This window comes from Oryctolagus cuniculus, chromosome 8 (genome assembly GCF_964237555.1).
Source record: "Oryctolagus cuniculus chromosome 8, mOryCun1.1, whole genome shotgun sequence".
Classification (NCBI taxonomy): Eukaryota; Metazoa; Chordata; class Mammalia; order Lagomorpha; family Leporidae; genus Oryctolagus; species Oryctolagus cuniculus.
The window spans coordinates 11,189,801-11,206,563 of NC_091439.1; the positions used below are offsets into that span (position 1 = coordinate 11,189,801).

At 43.9% G+C, this 16,763-nt stretch overlaps 1 long non-coding RNA gene across 3 annotated transcripts in view; it reads right to left on the reverse strand.

The window, feature by feature from the left end:
• Positions 1-1,114: 1,114 nt before the first annotated feature.
• LOC127483253 (uncharacterized) overlaps positions 1,115-16,763 on the reverse strand; it is a 62,168-nt gene continuing 46,519 nt past the window's right edge. For 2 of the 3 annotated variants that reach the window (XR_011378026.1, XR_011378024.1), the window contains exons 7-8: positions 15,888-15,981; positions 7,149-15,765 (exon numbers count right to left, since the gene is read on the reverse strand). This is a non-coding gene — a long non-coding RNA (uncharacterized lncRNA). Of the gene's footprint in view, positions 4,589-6,167; positions 6,309-7,148; positions 15,766-15,887; positions 15,982-16,763 lie in introns of those variants that run through there. The other variant, XR_011378025.1, reaches the window with a different exon arrangement.

The following is a 16,763-nucleotide window of genomic DNA, read 5'->3' on the forward strand; positions in this document are numbered from 1 at the left end:
ACCTGGGCCTGAAACTTCCACTCCTGTCTAGTGATCTTCCAAAGAACCACACATTTCAAAGGTCTTTCAATCACATCCTTACATTATAGTTCTATTTCAAATTAGGGCAATTGATTCATTCTATAAGAACTTATACATCGACTAGAATTGAAATAGGAAAAGACCCCCTAAAATCTACACTAAACTGTGGCCCCTTAAAGTTCCCTAGAGATGCTATCTGAGGTGCCACATGCGCTACCGGAATTTGGGGTGCCTTACGATTTCACCACGGGCTTATTACTAAATCCCTGATATTAATAAGCCCAAGAGGGTTCTTGCCTAATATTTAGAGAAGAATTCTAAATACCGGCACAGATAAACGAGGCAGCATGGTACGTTTTAAGCTTTTATTTAGTGAGAAAGGTGCATAAGAGAGTTAGAGCTTTATTTAGGGGAGAGAAGTGAATGGGGGTTCATACCGAGTGCCAGGAACCAGCCATGTGGATGAGCATCTAGACCAGGAAGCCTAGAGCACATGGCCCGAAGGCCATGCACCCTGGAGACTCAGGGCTACAGCAAGCCCTTTCCTGGCAAGAGGCCAGGGAAGAAAAGCAGGCCCCGGGGCACACTGTGCTCTAGGCTTTTAACCCACTCCAAAGGGGAGTGGTTAATTAACCTGATTGGCTGGTGGGCACCCTGGTGTGGCCGGGTAGGGGAATGAGGCCACACATGGGCGTGGCAAAGGCATCAGGTAGGGGCATGAGGTCACACAGGGGCGTGGTCTTCCAGGTTCACCAATCTGATCAATTTTAACCTGTATGCCTGCCTACTTCATTATCATCCACATTGTAGATACCTGTTAGGTGATATTGAGTGAGACATCAACTAACAGGTTATCTATAATAACCTAAGAAGTATCTGTAATATTTACTATATTATACATTACATTGTACTTTATAATACATAACCTGTATATATTATATACCATTTATATTATTACATTATTATTTAAAACCAACAGTCATATGAAGCAAAGCAATGGATATCAACTTAAAAAAAGACAAAATGAAAAAAATACAACACTAAAATTACAAACACAATTTTAGTAGTTTTTCAAAGCTTTTATTATTGTCTGTTAAATTGTATTTCTAAGATAAAATTAATCATTGTTAATTTATGGAGGATCAAAAAAGCTATTACCATTTTTAATAAATTTATATTGTATGTACATATGTGACACAATAACAAATATTCACAAGGGTATTCTTATAGTAATCATATAAACTAGTGAGATATATATATATATATATATGGCCCAGAAAAATGTTCTTCCATGGCATGCAGATACAAATTGTTGCCTTACTTAGAGGCATGCACTTGTTAATTTCTATTCTTTGTTAACAGGGTCCTCAAGAAGTCGTTGGCTTTCAGCCCTTCACAAACTGAGGTGGGTGTGGAAATGATTTCCCTGAGAAACTGTGCCAGCATATAAATACAAATGTATTTCTACTGTTAGCTTTAAGAAGCCCTATTTTCTCACCATCATCATCAATCACAGTATTCATTAGTTAGCCCTTCTTAACCAGGCAATGTGTGCTAAGCTACATGGTTGATGCAATATTCACAACCTTTCTGCCTTGAGCATTTTAGTGCCTTTGAACTTTGGTCAAGAATATACCTTTTCTCATCACATTTCCTTCAAACGTATCAGAATATCAAAACCCTGACATGAATTATGGAAGTGTAGGTGTACACGTTTTCTCAAATTCCAGATAGTAGATTTGGGGTCACAATCCCAGACAAAACCTGCTGAAGTTCACTTTGCATCTATACCCCTGCCATCATCCTCATCTTGTGTTCCAGTCAGGGCTACTCAGGGTCTCAGGTCCCCACAATGGTCTCTGTCTTCCCAGTGTCCCCTCACGAGTCCTTTGGTGTCCAAGGCCCTGCAGCCCCAGGTACACAGGGCTTCTTCCTACTGAGCTTTTTCTTCCCCCTAACAGTGTTCCCGATTTGATCTCCAAGGGACCAGGTCTCTCAAAGGCTTCAACTTGCCCAATCGCACAGACCAGCGTTTTCCCTAGGACACAGCATTTGCTGTACCTCCAGTGCCCACATTTACATTTTGGGAGATCACGGCTAAGAGAGGTGAAATGGGAAGATGGGAAGAAGCCCTCCTGCGGCTCTCAAGGAGAGAAGTAAAATCTCCTGGAAATCCTGGTGTCCTGGAATTAGGAGAGAGCTTCTGTCTCCACCTCTTCCCTCCTCCTCTACCACTGATTAAATATCGAAGAGGAACTAGAATTTTGGCTATGCAAGTCTTAGATTTTCAAATGAAAACAAGAACCACATTATGGGAAGAACAGAGATGCATTCCCCAGGAAACTTAATCTCCAGGGGACCTCTTTGGGCACCTTTCGAGATCCTTCCACTGTGCTCCCAAAAGTCAAGAATGGCTGGGAAAGTTTTCTAGAACTGGGATATTTTATCTGTTATTTCTCAAGACCACTGCCTCATCCTGCCTTGCCTACCTCTCCTGTTAAGTGTCTCTGTTTGTTGGTGTGCCCATGCCTATTCTGTGTGTCTTCCCACGATTCTCAATCCCAGGGAAGCTCCTTTTCCCAGTCACACAAACTCACTCGGTGTCGTGGTACTGGAGTTGGTGCCCGGGGCTTGATCCTTAGCTCTCAGCACAAGAAGAATATGGGCAGTGGAGGAGAAATGAAGTTTGAAAAGTATGGAGACAGAGACAGTCAGTCTGGAAGATTCTTCCAATGATTATACACATAAAATGTATTAAACAAATAAGCAGAGGCTTCAGTTCTTACTGTCAGTTTGTCAAGATTAGAAGTGCATCCCTGTGGGAGAGCCCTGGGCAATGAGGTACCTATAATTATTGTAGCTCTCCACAGTGAGATTATTTTGCGTATGTTTCCATTTGCAATCAATACATGCTCTTCTATCAAGAAATAAATTGTTTTCAGAAAATTTCACAACAGTTACTCATAATAGCCATGAACTAGAAACGATACAAATATCTAGTAACAGATCAGCAAGCAGCGACGTAGGCATCCATGGCAGCGTTCAGAACACTACATTATGCCCAAGACACCTATGCCAAAGAGTACTTATCACATGATTCTGGTCGCCTGACTCAAGAAAAGATAAATGGAATCTGCAGTGACACAGCAGATCAACTTTTGTTTGGGGGTTGGCATGAGTATTTGACAGGAAAGGTGGATGATGGTGGAAATGGTGTATATCTTGATAGTATAGCTGATACACAGGTGTAAATGTTTGTCAAAACTCTTCAAAATGTACGCTTAAGGGCAGGTGTTTGGCCTGGAAATTAGAGAGCTCCGGTTCATTCTCTGCCTCTGGCTCCTGACTCCAGCTACCTGTTAATGCAGACCCTCAGATACAGCTCCAGTAGTCTAGCTTTGACCTTACTGGGCCACTGTTGATATCTGGTGAGTGAACAAGCAGATTAGATCTCTCTCTCTCTCTCTCTCTCTCTGTGTGTGTGTGTGTGTGTGTGTGTGTGTCTTTTACCCAAATAACTTTTAAAAGTGAATACTTGAGTATCCTTTGCATTATACCTCAACAAAATTGACTGAAAAGATACTGAGAAAAGCTAATGCATAAGGAGTAAATACCATATTACTCCATTTATATGAAGTTCTAGACCTAGTAAAAAGCAGCCCTTAGTGACAGAGATCAGATCAATGGTTATTTGGGGCAGACGCATGGAAGAACTAACACGGAGGGAAACAGGAAGTTTCTGGGGTGATGACAATGTTCTAATCTTGACTTGGTGATAATGATACAATGTACATATTTGTCAAAATCCTTTCAAGCGGATCCTCAATAAATTATACTGCAGAAGAGGATGATTAAAAATAAAACAAAGCCTTAGGAACTATCGTTCTAATAAGTCCACTTTGTAAAACTTAATAGAGAACATGCTTCACATGACCAAACTGTCTTGAAATGTACTGCCCCACACAGCACTGGAACATGTGCCTATTGGAGTTTAAATGAATGAAAACGAAAGGTTTAGGTCCTCAGTTGCACTAGGCTGTCGCTCCCCCTCTTCGTGGAGGAACGACACAGGACCCTGCGTTGTTCTTTCGTCTGCTCGGCCCTCCCGGGGTTTGCTGCTGGTTCTTCCCGGGTTGGCTACCAACCCTTCCACCTCTGTGGAAGGGCAGTTCCCCCCTAGCCACTTTCCCCACTTCCGCAGGGGAGCGGCACACCGCCAGCCGGCTCTCTCGGGGGCTGCACAGGTGTTCCTTCAGATAGATGTTCCCCTTAGATGTTCCTGGTGCATGTTGTCTCTCTCCTCCTTTATAGTCCTCTTCCACCAATCCCAACTCTGCTATCCACACGCCGAGTACGCTGCTCTCCTCCAATCAGGAGCAGGTCCCACAGTCTATTGGTTGAACTGGAGGCAGCTGTGTAGAAGCTGTTTTTACTCCTCTCCCAGCGCCACATTGTGGGAGAGCAGATGCATAGAATAAGTCTTAATTCCAGTAACTTAGTCTAGTCCGAGTTGCTCCCCACACTAGGCACATTTCAAAAACTCGGCATTCACATAGGGTGGTGGCCCCTGTATAGAACAACACAAATAGGGAACACTTCCATCACTGCTAAAACTTCTACTGATAATGCTGGTATAAAAAAATGTTGAAAAAGGGATTGGTGGTGAGTATTAAATATATTTTTATTGATAGAACTAAGAAATAAAAAGAAAAGTTTAGATATTATAACAATATCATTTAGATATTATAACAATAATTATTTTATAAAGATTTATTTTATTTATTTGAAAGGCAGAGTTAGAGGTAGAGGGAAAGACAGAGATATCTGCCATCCACTGGATCACTTCCCAGATGGCCACAACACCCGGGGCTGGGCCAGGCCGAAGCCAAGAATCAGGAGCTTCTTCCAGATCTCCCACATGGTGACAGGGCCCAAGGACTTGGACATCAGCTTTCCCACGGGCATCAGCAGGGAGCTGGATCAGAAGTGTAGCAGCCGGGACACAAACTGGTGCCCATAGGGGATGCTGGCATTGTAAGCAGCAGCTTAACCCATTATGCCACAATGCTGGCCCCTATAACTAGTATTTTAAATTATGATTTTATTTTTTCATTTTTATTTGAAAGGAAGAGAGACAGGGAAAGATCTTCCATCCCCTGGTTCACTCAAACACCTGAGACAGCCATGGCTGGGCCAGGCGGAAGCCAGGAGCCCAGAATGCAATCCAAGTCTCCCACAAGGGTTGCAAGGATCCAAGTACTTGAGCCATCACCAGCTGCCTCCCAGGGTGTGCATTAGCAGGAAGCTGGAATCAAGAATGGATCCAGGATTCAAACTCAGGCACTTCAATGTGGGATACAGATGTCTCAAGCGGGGGTTTAATTAACTGCTTTGCCAAGTGCTACCCCCTAGTCATCATAATTATCATTCATTATACACTTGTATCATTCATCATTTATATGCAGAGTACGTGTGCAAAATGAAATTATATTTTTATAATAGTCAGTGGTTACATTGGTGGTGGCGGGATTAGTTTTGTCACCGAGACTGCTACTCACAATATGGGAGACTGGATGCTGTGGCTTGCATGTGCTCTGTCTCCCCACTTACTAGGTGGGACCCAGTGAGAGGTGATTTTGGTTCCTAGAACCTCCATCCCCTCTTGAGGCAGTGGGTCAGGTCTTGTGTGACTAGCCTGGTTCTCTGGAGAACTGGCTGTTGTAAGGCAGTCTGGCTTTTTCTGCTCCCCCTTTCACTTACCGTCTCATCAGATCACCTCTCTCTCTCTCTCTCTCTCTCTATCTCTCTCTCTCTCCCCTCTCTACTGTGTTATGACACCAAAAGGGGACCTCCCTGGGACGCTGGTGGCATGCTGTTTGGATCCTCCTGCCACCAGAATCCTGAGCCACATAGACTTCTTTATCCGTTAAAAAAAAGGAAGGAAATTGTAACAAGTGAATTTTTAGATCATATCAAGAGCAGCAATTCATTAAGGAGAGAGATAAATTTCAAATAGCAAAAGAAGAGATTTCAAATTGAATCCAATAAATTAAGAATAATGTTTCACACAGACACATTAAAAATCTTTAAGTTGCTTGCCGATATGACAGTAAATACTGACATCAATAGAGTAGCAGAAAACTTACAGTTCCTCACTACAATGAACCATCCATGAAGAACTGGTCGAGGGCAGTCATCAAGAAGTTAAATTAATCAGGAAAATTGAGATACACTGGAACTCATGCATGAAAGAAAACTGAAGACGATTTTCCTGAAGATCCTAAAAACTTACATGACATAGATGAGTTCTGAAGCTGAATATATTTTTTGAAACTATCAACAATAAAGAATACATTTTTATCCACTGCAATACAGAAATAACCAATGTGGTTTTGCTAGCTCTACAGAAAATTACATTTTCAAAATTATTTGTATGTGATGAAATGATCAGAGTGTGCAGTCCAGAGAGGTAAGGAAAGATATTGGAGAAGCCTGTGGCTGGCTCATAAAAGTGCTATCCTGTTTTACTACGTTCTGCGATGCTAGTGACATTTGTTAGCTTTATAAAATTTATAATTTGTTGTGTTTTTTTCTCATTCAATTTCATATCTGTATTTTATTTTTGTTGAAAGATTTATTCATTTTATTTGAAAGTCAGTTACAGAGAGAGAAGAGAGAGACAGAGATCTTCCATCCTCTGGTTCACTTGGCCCTGGCTGAAGCCAGGAGCTAGGAGCTTCACCTGGGTCTCACACACTGGGGGGGACCCAAGGACTTTGGCCATCATCTGTTACTTTCCCAGGTGCATTAGCAAGGAACTGGATCAGAAGTGGAGCAGCTGGGTCTTACACCAGTACCCTTATGGGATGCTGGCATAGCAGGCACTGCTTAACCCACTAAAGCCACGATGCTGGCCCCTGTATTTTAATTTTGTATGATTTCTCTTAATAAATCTTCTGCAATTTTTATTAGCTTCAGGCTTCACAAAATCTGCATCTGCTCCCCTCCTGGTTAATAGTGAGTCTACTGCTTGATATTTAGTGTTGAGAAAGTTATCAAACTTTTTAAAGCCTCTGTGTGTTTATTTTAAAGATTTATCTGAGAGGGATAGAGAGAGGAGGAGAGAGGGAGAGAGGGAAGGGGGAGAAGGGGAGACAGGGATAGAAGGGGAAAGGGGGAGAGAGGGTGGGAGGGAAGAAGAGAGAGAGGGAGAGAGGGAAGGGGAGAGAGGGGGGGGAAGGGGGGAGAGAGAGAGAGAAAGAGAGAGAGATCTTCCACCCTCTGGTTCACTGCCCAAAGGGCCACAACAAGCAAGGTTGACCAGGCTGAAGCCAGGAACTCCATCTGGGTCTCCCACATAGGTGGCTAGGGACCAAGCACTTGGGCCAACTTCTTCCCAGGTGCATTAACAGGGAGCTGGGCCAGAAGTGGAGTGACTGGAACTTGAACTAGTGCTCTGATATAGAATGCCAGCATTGTTAAGTGACAGCTTAACTCACTGTATTACCACACTAGCCCCAAACCTTGGTTTCTTTGTCTCTGAAATGGAAAGCATCATGAACTGTGACGACTCAGAGGCCTTACAGGGTTGTAGGGAACAAAAGAAAGGCAGAGGGAGAAGGGGCGAGAGAGGAAGGAGGGGGTGAGGGGAGACAGAGATAGAGAAGACTCTGAATGTATGTCTTAAGTTGTAAAGCAATATACATGATCAAAATACAAAGAGAGCCTAGTGAAATACTTTTAGAGTAAGAGAGACCACTCCTGTCTCTTTTGGAATACTGCCTATCTCTTCACTTTTCTGTTGATGGTTTAGGATTCCACTTTGAATACAGAAAGTACATGGAATGAGTCTCCCTTTAGTGGCCACTATTTTCAAGATGTGAAAAAAAATAAAACCCCAATTTACTTTAGTTTCTATATTTTAGTTTCTGATACAGCTAAAAATAATTTTTAAGTTCTACTGAATTTCTAAGTGATACTGAGAAGTTTGACTAGTCTGTTCACTCAGAATTATTACCTATGCCCTATTAAATTGTCTTTATTCTAGGCTAAGTTTTCCTTACTCCCTCATTCACAGGACCGTCTGCTTTCCAAGGCTCAGCAGGGCACTGTTGGACAAACTCTGACATCATTGCAAGCAAGAGTTACTGGCTTCCTGGTTTACGACATATATGCCCTAGGTGCACACTGCCCCCCCAATTCCAGGCACCAAATTGTATAGAAGTCAAAGCTGTTTTTTAAAACAAATTATTTATATTTGAGAGAGAGACAGAGAGAGAGACAGCTCCAGTCTGCCACTTCCTTGGTCTCAATCAGTAATCTAACTAATTTACAAATGAAAGTGCTTATTGACAGTTATGAGATGGCTCTAGCATTTTGAGAGAGCCATACCACCCATCTGGACCCTACTCAGTCAAAGCAAACAGGAGACTGGTGGTTGTAGGGGGCCACCGCTGCACTGGCAGGTGGAAGACTACATGCCAGAGAATCTGCTCAGTTGTCTTACAGGGACCACCACATGTTCCCCAGAAGGTACAAACCCTGTCGTTGCTCGCATGTCATCTAAGCCTCAGGCACACGTCTGTCCTGGCCAGGGATGCAGGCCACATGTCTGTGCCCCTGCTGCAGGGAGACTGGGACGTGTTGGTAGTCTCCAGCGACAACAGCTTTAGAATGAGGACAGAACCAGTCTACAGAACAGGTCACGGTATTCTTCTTCCTCACAATGTCACTGCTGGACTTTGTGCAAGGTACTTAACCTCTTTAACTAATCCATTTTCCTAATACCTAACGTGAGGATTTTGGCCCCCATGAATTCCAAGGGTCCTTATAAGAATACAATTCTGGGTCTGTACTCCTCAGAATTCTGGCTCCCAGTGAGGGCATCCTTACATGACCTTGTGAGGCAGTGGAGTTTATTGGCTCTTACAATCTAACTGCAGGAACAGCATGGGTGAGGCTGGCTTTAGGGGTGTAGGGTTCACGGGCCTCCCTTCATCCCCTTCCTCTGTTCTCTCTCTCTCTCTCTCTCTCTCTCTCTAACCTATAGAGACAGCTTCTCCTGGAAGCTGAGAAAGCAGCTCTAGACAAGGCCAACACTCAGCTCCAAGGAGCTCTGAGATCAGAGAGAAGAGCTCCTCTTTCCCAGAGTTAGTTTCCGGGCCCAGAAGGACTCTACTTAGGTAACCTTGGTTAGTGTGCTCACCGCTGTGGCCAAGGAGTAGGGCCTCTAACTGGAGAAAGGGTGTCACACAGCAGGCCACCAGAGGATGGGTTTGTGGCAGTCAGCCACCCAAGTCCAAGGCCAATTCTGATCCTACTCCAGTGTACCACAATATGTGATACGGGATTTACTCATTTATTTTCAGATCGTTGTGTATCTGAGTGCTGTGCAGCTTAATAAGATATATACACATAAGACCTGCCTTCTAGGAACTTAAAACTGAATTCTAGAGTCAACAGAAAATTTAAGAGTGTGGAGTCCCAGCTGTAAACAAATTATAAACGTTATAGGGAAAGTTTTGAATCCTAAAGCAAGTAAACATGAAATGTGAAGGAATAGATTGGCTTGACAGCTTTTGCCAGGCATTTTGCCTCAATCATATTTCTCAGCCAGATCTGGCTTAAAAGATCAATGATAAAATATAAAAATTGATCTTTAATTTTTTTTTGCTTTTATCTTTTTCAGAGTTACAGGAAGAGAGAAGGAGAGACAGAGAAAGATCTTCCATCTGCTGGTTCACTTCCCAAATGGCCACAATAACCAGAGCTGCTTGGCCAGGCTCAAGCCAGGAGCCAGGAGCTTCTTCTGGGTCTCCCATGTGGGTGCAGGGGCAGTGGGCTGTCCTCTGCTGCTTTCCCAGGCTCATTAACAGAGTACTGGATCCAAGTGGAGCAGCTGGGGCTCTAACTGGTACCCGCAAGGGATGCTGTTTTTGCAGGCTGTGGCTTAGCCCCCTGTGCCTCAGTGCCAGCCCTTTATCATTTCTTCATCTGAATGTGGACTCTGTTTGTATTTAGACAGGCTTTTCCTTCATAAAATTACACAATTATATTGAAATATATTTTGCTAAACATGACAATAGCTGTCCTTTTGTCTCATGCTTTATAAAAAAAAGTTTTAAAATGTAGGAAAAATACCATTTTATCCTTGGAATAAAGAAATAGGTTGGGCTGGCACTATGGCATAATGGGTAAAGCTGCCACCTGCAGTGCCGGCATCCCATGTGGGCCCCAGTTTGAGTCCTGGTTGCTCTACCTCCGATCTAGCTCTCTGCTATGGCTTGGGAAAGCAGTAGAAGATGACCCAAGTGCTTGGGCCCCTGCACGCATGTGGGCAACCTGGAAGAAGCTCCTGGCTCCTGGCTTCAGATTGGCTCAGCTCTGGCCATTTGGGGCAACTGGGGAGTGAACCAGCGGATGGAAGACCTCCTTTCTTTCTTTCTCTCTCTCTCTATCTCTCTCTCTGCAATTCTTTCAAATAAATAAATAAAGTTTAAAAAGAAAAAAATAAATAGATAACTTGCTGTAAAATTTATCTGGGCTGCACATAGACGTTTGTGTGCTCAATTATGTTTTGTTGGCATTGGACGGTTGGAACTGTGTGAAACGTTTGAGCTAATCGGTGTTTTGGCTTCTGGTTCATCAAACAAATGCGCTTTTTGGTGTGATAATCTGAACCACATGCATATTAAGTAGAGAAAACTAATTACAGTGAGTCCTGGCAATAATCTGAATGTTTCAATAATGTCACATTGTTATTTCCGAATTTACTGGTAACACTGTTACATAATGGTTTTACCCTTAAATTACTGTAAGTCTTGCTGGCCTCTGTGTCCCTGGTGATCACTAATCATCACAGGATTTAGTTAGACCTTGTACTTCCGCATCATGTCTAGGTTCTTCAGTACTTTGTGTAATCTTTTCAGCTTGAACAATCGCTGTAGATGTAGGGAGTGTTTTATACATATTCTGTTTAATTGTTCTTTCGGGGAACTTCTGTTGCAATAGGCAATATACTCCGGGGAAAATGGAAGATCACTTTTGGCTTTTTAATTTTTTTAAGATTTATTTCATTTATTTGAAAAGCAGAATTACAGAGAGAGAGAAGGAGAGACAGAGATCTTCCGTCTGCTGGTTCACTCCCCAAATGGCTGCAACCACCAGGGCTGGGCCAGGCCGTAGCCAGGAGGCAGGAGCTACTTCCAGGTCTTCCATGTGGTCGTAGGTGCCCAGGGACTTAGACCATCTTCTGCAGCATCCCCAGGCACATTAGCAAGGAGTTGGATTGGAAGTGGAAGAACCTAGACTCGAACTGGTGCCCATATGGGATGCTGGTGTTGCAGGTGGCAGCTTTACCGACTATGCCCAAAGCTGGCCCCTACTCTTGACTTTTAAAAGTAGCACATTCATTCCAATAAGTAGAATATAATTATCTTTAATGACACAAAAGTCATTGTAATGATCATTTGTTCCATCATTCATTCATTTATTACTTTTACATGTTATGTTAAGTAGTTCTTAAACCTAAATGGAAATTTTCATAGTTCAGGCATTCAGTTCATAACCTTTGATGAATGCCAATGCTATACTGAGAATTTTTAGCTTGGTGCAAATAAAATTAAAATATGGATATTGTAATTTAGCATAGAAATCTATTTGGAGAGGCTGGTAACTAGAGATGAAATGTGTCCTCCTGTAGCAAAATAAAACAAAAACATTGATACTGCTGTGCTGCTGCAGTATCCAGCCTAGCCTAAGGGTACCAGGTAAGTAACACTTACACTGAGAATTCAAATATTATTAAAGAGTTCTGGGGCCAGCACTATGGCCTAGTGGGTAAAGCCACAGCCTGTTGCGCTGGCATCCCATATGGACGCTGGTTCGAGTCCCGGCTGCTCCACTTCCGATCCAGCTCTCTGTATGGCCTGGGAAAGCAGCAGAAGATGGCTCAAGTCCTTGAGCCCCTGAACCTTCGTGGGAGACCTGGAAGAAGCTCCTGGTTCCCGGCTTTGAATCGGCGCAGCTCCAGCCATTGTGGCCATCTGGGGAGTGAACCAGTGGATGGAAGACACCTTTCTCTCTCTCCTCACCCCCAACTCTGCCTTTCAAATAAATAAATAAATCTTTTAAAATTTTTAAAAAATTAAGAATAGTAGTTTGAGAAAATAGCATGAATGAAAGCCCGGAGGTGAGAGAGAAGTTGGCAGCTTTGGAGAACCTAATAGAAGTTCCCTTTAGCTGCAGCAGAGAGACGGGGCCACAGAAGGAGAAGTATCAGGGAACTGATGGCAGAGGGGGGTCCATCTAGGCTAAGATTGGTGAAACTAGGTGAAGGGGCAGATTTGAGAGACATTTTTGCAGAAAGAATTTACAGGGCTTGCTGATTAAATAGATTGGAGAACCAAGAGAGAGAGGAGCATCAAGGGTCACTTTGACATTGCGGACCACAAGGGTGGACATGGAGAGAGACAACATGGGAGAAGAAACAGGCTGGGGAGCCTGCCAACATACAGTAACAGGGCAGGTGTTCGGATGTTCACATTGCATGCTGGAGGGCCTGGGTTCAAGTCTCAGCTCTGCTTCCAGTTCCAGCTTCTTATTAACACATACCCTAGGAAACAGCAGGTGATGGTGCAAGTACTTAGGTCCCTGTCACCCCTGTGGGAGTTCTGGACTCCTGGCTTCTGCCTGGCCCAGTCCCAACTGTTGTGGGGAGAACAAACCAGTGGAATGAAGATCTCTCTCTCTCTGCCTTTCAAATAAAATGAAAAATAAATTGTAAAATTCCAAAAAAATTATGCCCAGTATGGAGCAACTGTAGTCAAAGACTTCAATACAAAGCTCCTAATATCATGCCAACACTCAAAAGACTTGCAAAAGAAGAGGTTACTTCAAGGTTGACTTAGATGTATCTGCTAAAGAGGAGAGGAGAAACCAAAAATGGTTTTTAAAAATTCAAGAAAAGAAAGTAGTTCAAAAAGGATTGAGTGGTCACGGTTGTCAAATGCTACAAAGAAGTCAAATAAGATAAGAATTGAAAACTTCTCATTGCATTTGCAATAAGGATGTTGCTGGTGACCTTGGCCAAGGCACGTTCAGGCAATGGTCAAGGCTAAATCCAGATGCAACGGGGTCATGGAATGGATAGGAAATAAGAAGCTGGAGATGGTGAATGCAGGCGGCTCTTGTGAACACAATGTCAGTGAGAGGGAAGAGATAAGGGAGCAGCTGGAGACAAATGGGAGGTGGAGGGACAGTATTATTTTTACTTTAGTGTGAGAGAGACCTGCGTGTATTTAAACACTGATGGTGCGAATTGCCTACTACTTCCTGAAAGACTGAAGATACTGTGGAGAGAGTGGTTATAATCCCTCGAGAGAGACCTCTGAGAGGAGGAGCAGGAGGAAGATCAGGGTTACACAGTTCTGTATAAGGGACCTCTCTCCAGTTGTGAATGGAAGCAGAGCGTGGGGTCAGCAGCAGTTAGGAGTGCTGTCAACTCTAAGTAGCAGAAACCCAGCTACCAACAGTACCTCACCCAAGCAAGGGTTCATTTTTCTCACAGGACAAGAAATTTAAAGTAGCTAGGGCCAACACTGCATCACTGCTTTCCTATGGGTCTTCTCTTCTCAGGGTGTGATCAAGGCAGGCAAAAGGGGGAGAGGACAGTGTTGGCTCCTCTTGGGCCTTTTAATCAGAAAATCATTTCCAGAGGCCCCCAGCAGACCTCTGTGTACGTCTCATTGGCCAGGACCATGTCGTGTGGCTGTGCCTAATGGCCAGGAGGCTGGAAATGTTTCTTTAACCTCATGGTACAGAAGTCAAGGGATACAAGACTGGGGGAGGGCAGATCAGCCAAATGACAGCATCCCACATATAGCAAGCGCAGAAAATTTGCAAATTTAATAGCACGCAGGCAAGGGACTGCCGATGAGTTATTGCTGGAGCTCGAAATGAGATTCTCTCTGAAGAATGGCGTGTTTGAGAGTGGTGAGAAATAGGAAATACCATCTTTGGAGAAACACCATCATTTGGGAGAATAGGGACTGACAAAACCCAGAGGTTCAATTAGAGGTTAGCGATCCACGAGGCACATATCTAGGCAATTATGTGACTTCTCAAGGAGTGCCAATGGCAGGGAGAATGCTACTTTCCATGGGTGTAAAATGACTGTCCTATTCAACGTTTTTGACTATGAATTCTGATTTTTATTAAATTTAATTTTTAAAAAAGATTTATTTGAAAGGCAGAGTAAAGAGAGAGACAGAGACACACAGAGAGATATCTTCCATCAGCTAGTTTGCTCCCTGAATGGACACAATGGCTTGGGCTGGCTCAGATGGAAGCCAGGAGCCTGGAACTCCATGTGGATCTTCCACATGGGTAACAGGGGCCCAGGTTCCTGGGCCATCTTCTGCTGCTTTCCCAGGCACATCTGTAGAGAGCTGGATCAGAAGGGAAGTACTGCTCTTTAGCACTACACTTCTACTTCCCAATTTCATGGTCTACCCTTCCATCTTTCATTCTGACTTGGGTTGAGTATTGCATGGGGATACAATGTATCTATATTATCACTTAAACAAACCAGCTAATGCCTTTGAGTTTATCTAATAAATGGTGACTTTCATTGTTTAAATGATATATGTGACTTGATATTTGCCCCAGTGGATAAAGCAGCTATTTTATGGATGCATTAGAACTGTTAATTAATAAAATACCATCCAGTGATTGAGGCGAAGGTATTTTGTAAAGAAATTTATTTTATATAAAATTGAAAACATTAGTGATTAATGTCCTCTGGATGCAGGATACTGTAGGAGGCACTGGGTTTTTCTAAATACAAACATAACTCCTTATCAGGAAACCGGAATTCTAAAACAACATTGACACGGACATGTAAATAAAAGCCCAGATAAGGCGAGAGGCCGTGTACTTTGAGGCCATCTGCCGAACGCAGGAGTGGGTCTGAGGATATTCAAGCAGGAACAAGTTTCTTGATCATGTCTACTTTCGCCTTTTAATTTTCACACGGATTTAGTCTGCTGATGGAGAAATAGAGCGACTGCGATTCAGCAACTTCATGAACACGTTCAAGATCTTGCAGGAGCACACAAGGCTGTCGGATGGTATGGGATGTGTTCCTGCTGGTGTGCACTGCTGTCTGCTGTGGGGTCAGGGCAGGCCACAGCATGTGGGCCTGTGCAGCTCCCCGTTCTGACTGACATTTCTCTGTTCACAACCAGCCCTGGCAGCATCAGCCACAGGTGCCCGTGATGCACAGACTCCTGTGGGTCCCAGGCACTGCCACTGAACTCCAGTGCTCCTGGGATGCTGCTGGTTTAGAGACAAAGCTACACTGAGCAGACACATCTCATCGTCTTTTGCTCCACGCCTTGTGGTGATGGATACACTGTTAACTTTGGTTGAAGCTAGGTCACGTGCCATGTGACCTGCACCCATGACACATGGTTAAGAAAAACGTGACCACACTGATGGGGTCTTAATTAATTTTTCTGTTATTTATTTGAAAGATGCAGAGAGAGAGACAAAGAGAGAGAGACATAGATCAGATGGTCAGAGACAGATCTTCCACTCACTGATTGACTCTCCAAATGCCCACAACAGTTGGAGCCGGGCCAGGTGCAAGCCAGGAGCTCAAAACTCCATGTAGGTCTCCCATGCAGGTGGCGGGGACCTCAGCGCTTGAGCCTCCCACTGTACACAGGAGTTGGCAGCTGGAATCTGGAAGAGAGGCAGAACTTGAATCCAGACACTCCAGTGTGGGATGTGGGCGTTCCAGAAGGGTCTTCACAGTTGTGCCAAATGCCCATCCTGGGGACACATTTTAATTCATGACCACTAACCTGGGTGGGTCCCGACAGCTCTGTCTCTGCAGCCCGTTCACCCACCTGCAGCACTGGATCACTATGTTACACCTTCTCTCTCAGCTGGTGTTCACTGAGAAAACAAAACGACAGCAGAGAATTCCCTCATTCTCCCACCATGTTTTCACATCGACTTGGCTCTATATGCATCTAGCTGCCTGCCTGCCTACTTTTGAAGGCCTCCTTCCTTCGTGAACAGTCCAGGCTCTGCCTGAGGTCAAGTATTGCACCTGTGCACTAGGTGCCATCGCCTCTTGCCTGTTCATGATTTCGGTGGTCTCCTTTTTCTCTTGAATTATCAACTTGCCCGATCTTCTGGAATAATTTCTGTAGTGTGTAAACATGTTGGAACATCTCCTATCATAAAAAAACAGAAAGCTTCCCCAGATCTCTCTCTACTTACTAGGTCATTTAAAAAACTCATGATCTGGCAAAATTCCTTAGACACAATTCCTAGAATTCACCTTTCATTCCCCCATTCCCTCTAGATTCACGCTCTGGCCAAGTTTTGTCCCCATCTGTGCACAGGTGTCCTGAGTTCACATCTCCTGTTGTGTTTAGCTGTTAGAGCCCTTGCTGCCATCTCTCAGTCTCCTTCTGCCTGACTTGTCTCTTTGCTCTCCTCTCTGTTTCTTGGCTGCTTCTCATTTTCTCCTTGCCTCTTAATTTTGGAGACTCCTTGGCCCGTCTTCTCTGGCTAACTTCCCCCATAAATCAAGGACCTAAGCCTGTGGTGCACCAATCTCTGCACTTACCTTCAGAGTCCTCTGAATGAAATTGAGTATTTATTGCAGTTATCAGCATGGACCATCGGACCATGGGAACATCAGCTGTGTTTGTGACTGTAGCTGTGGC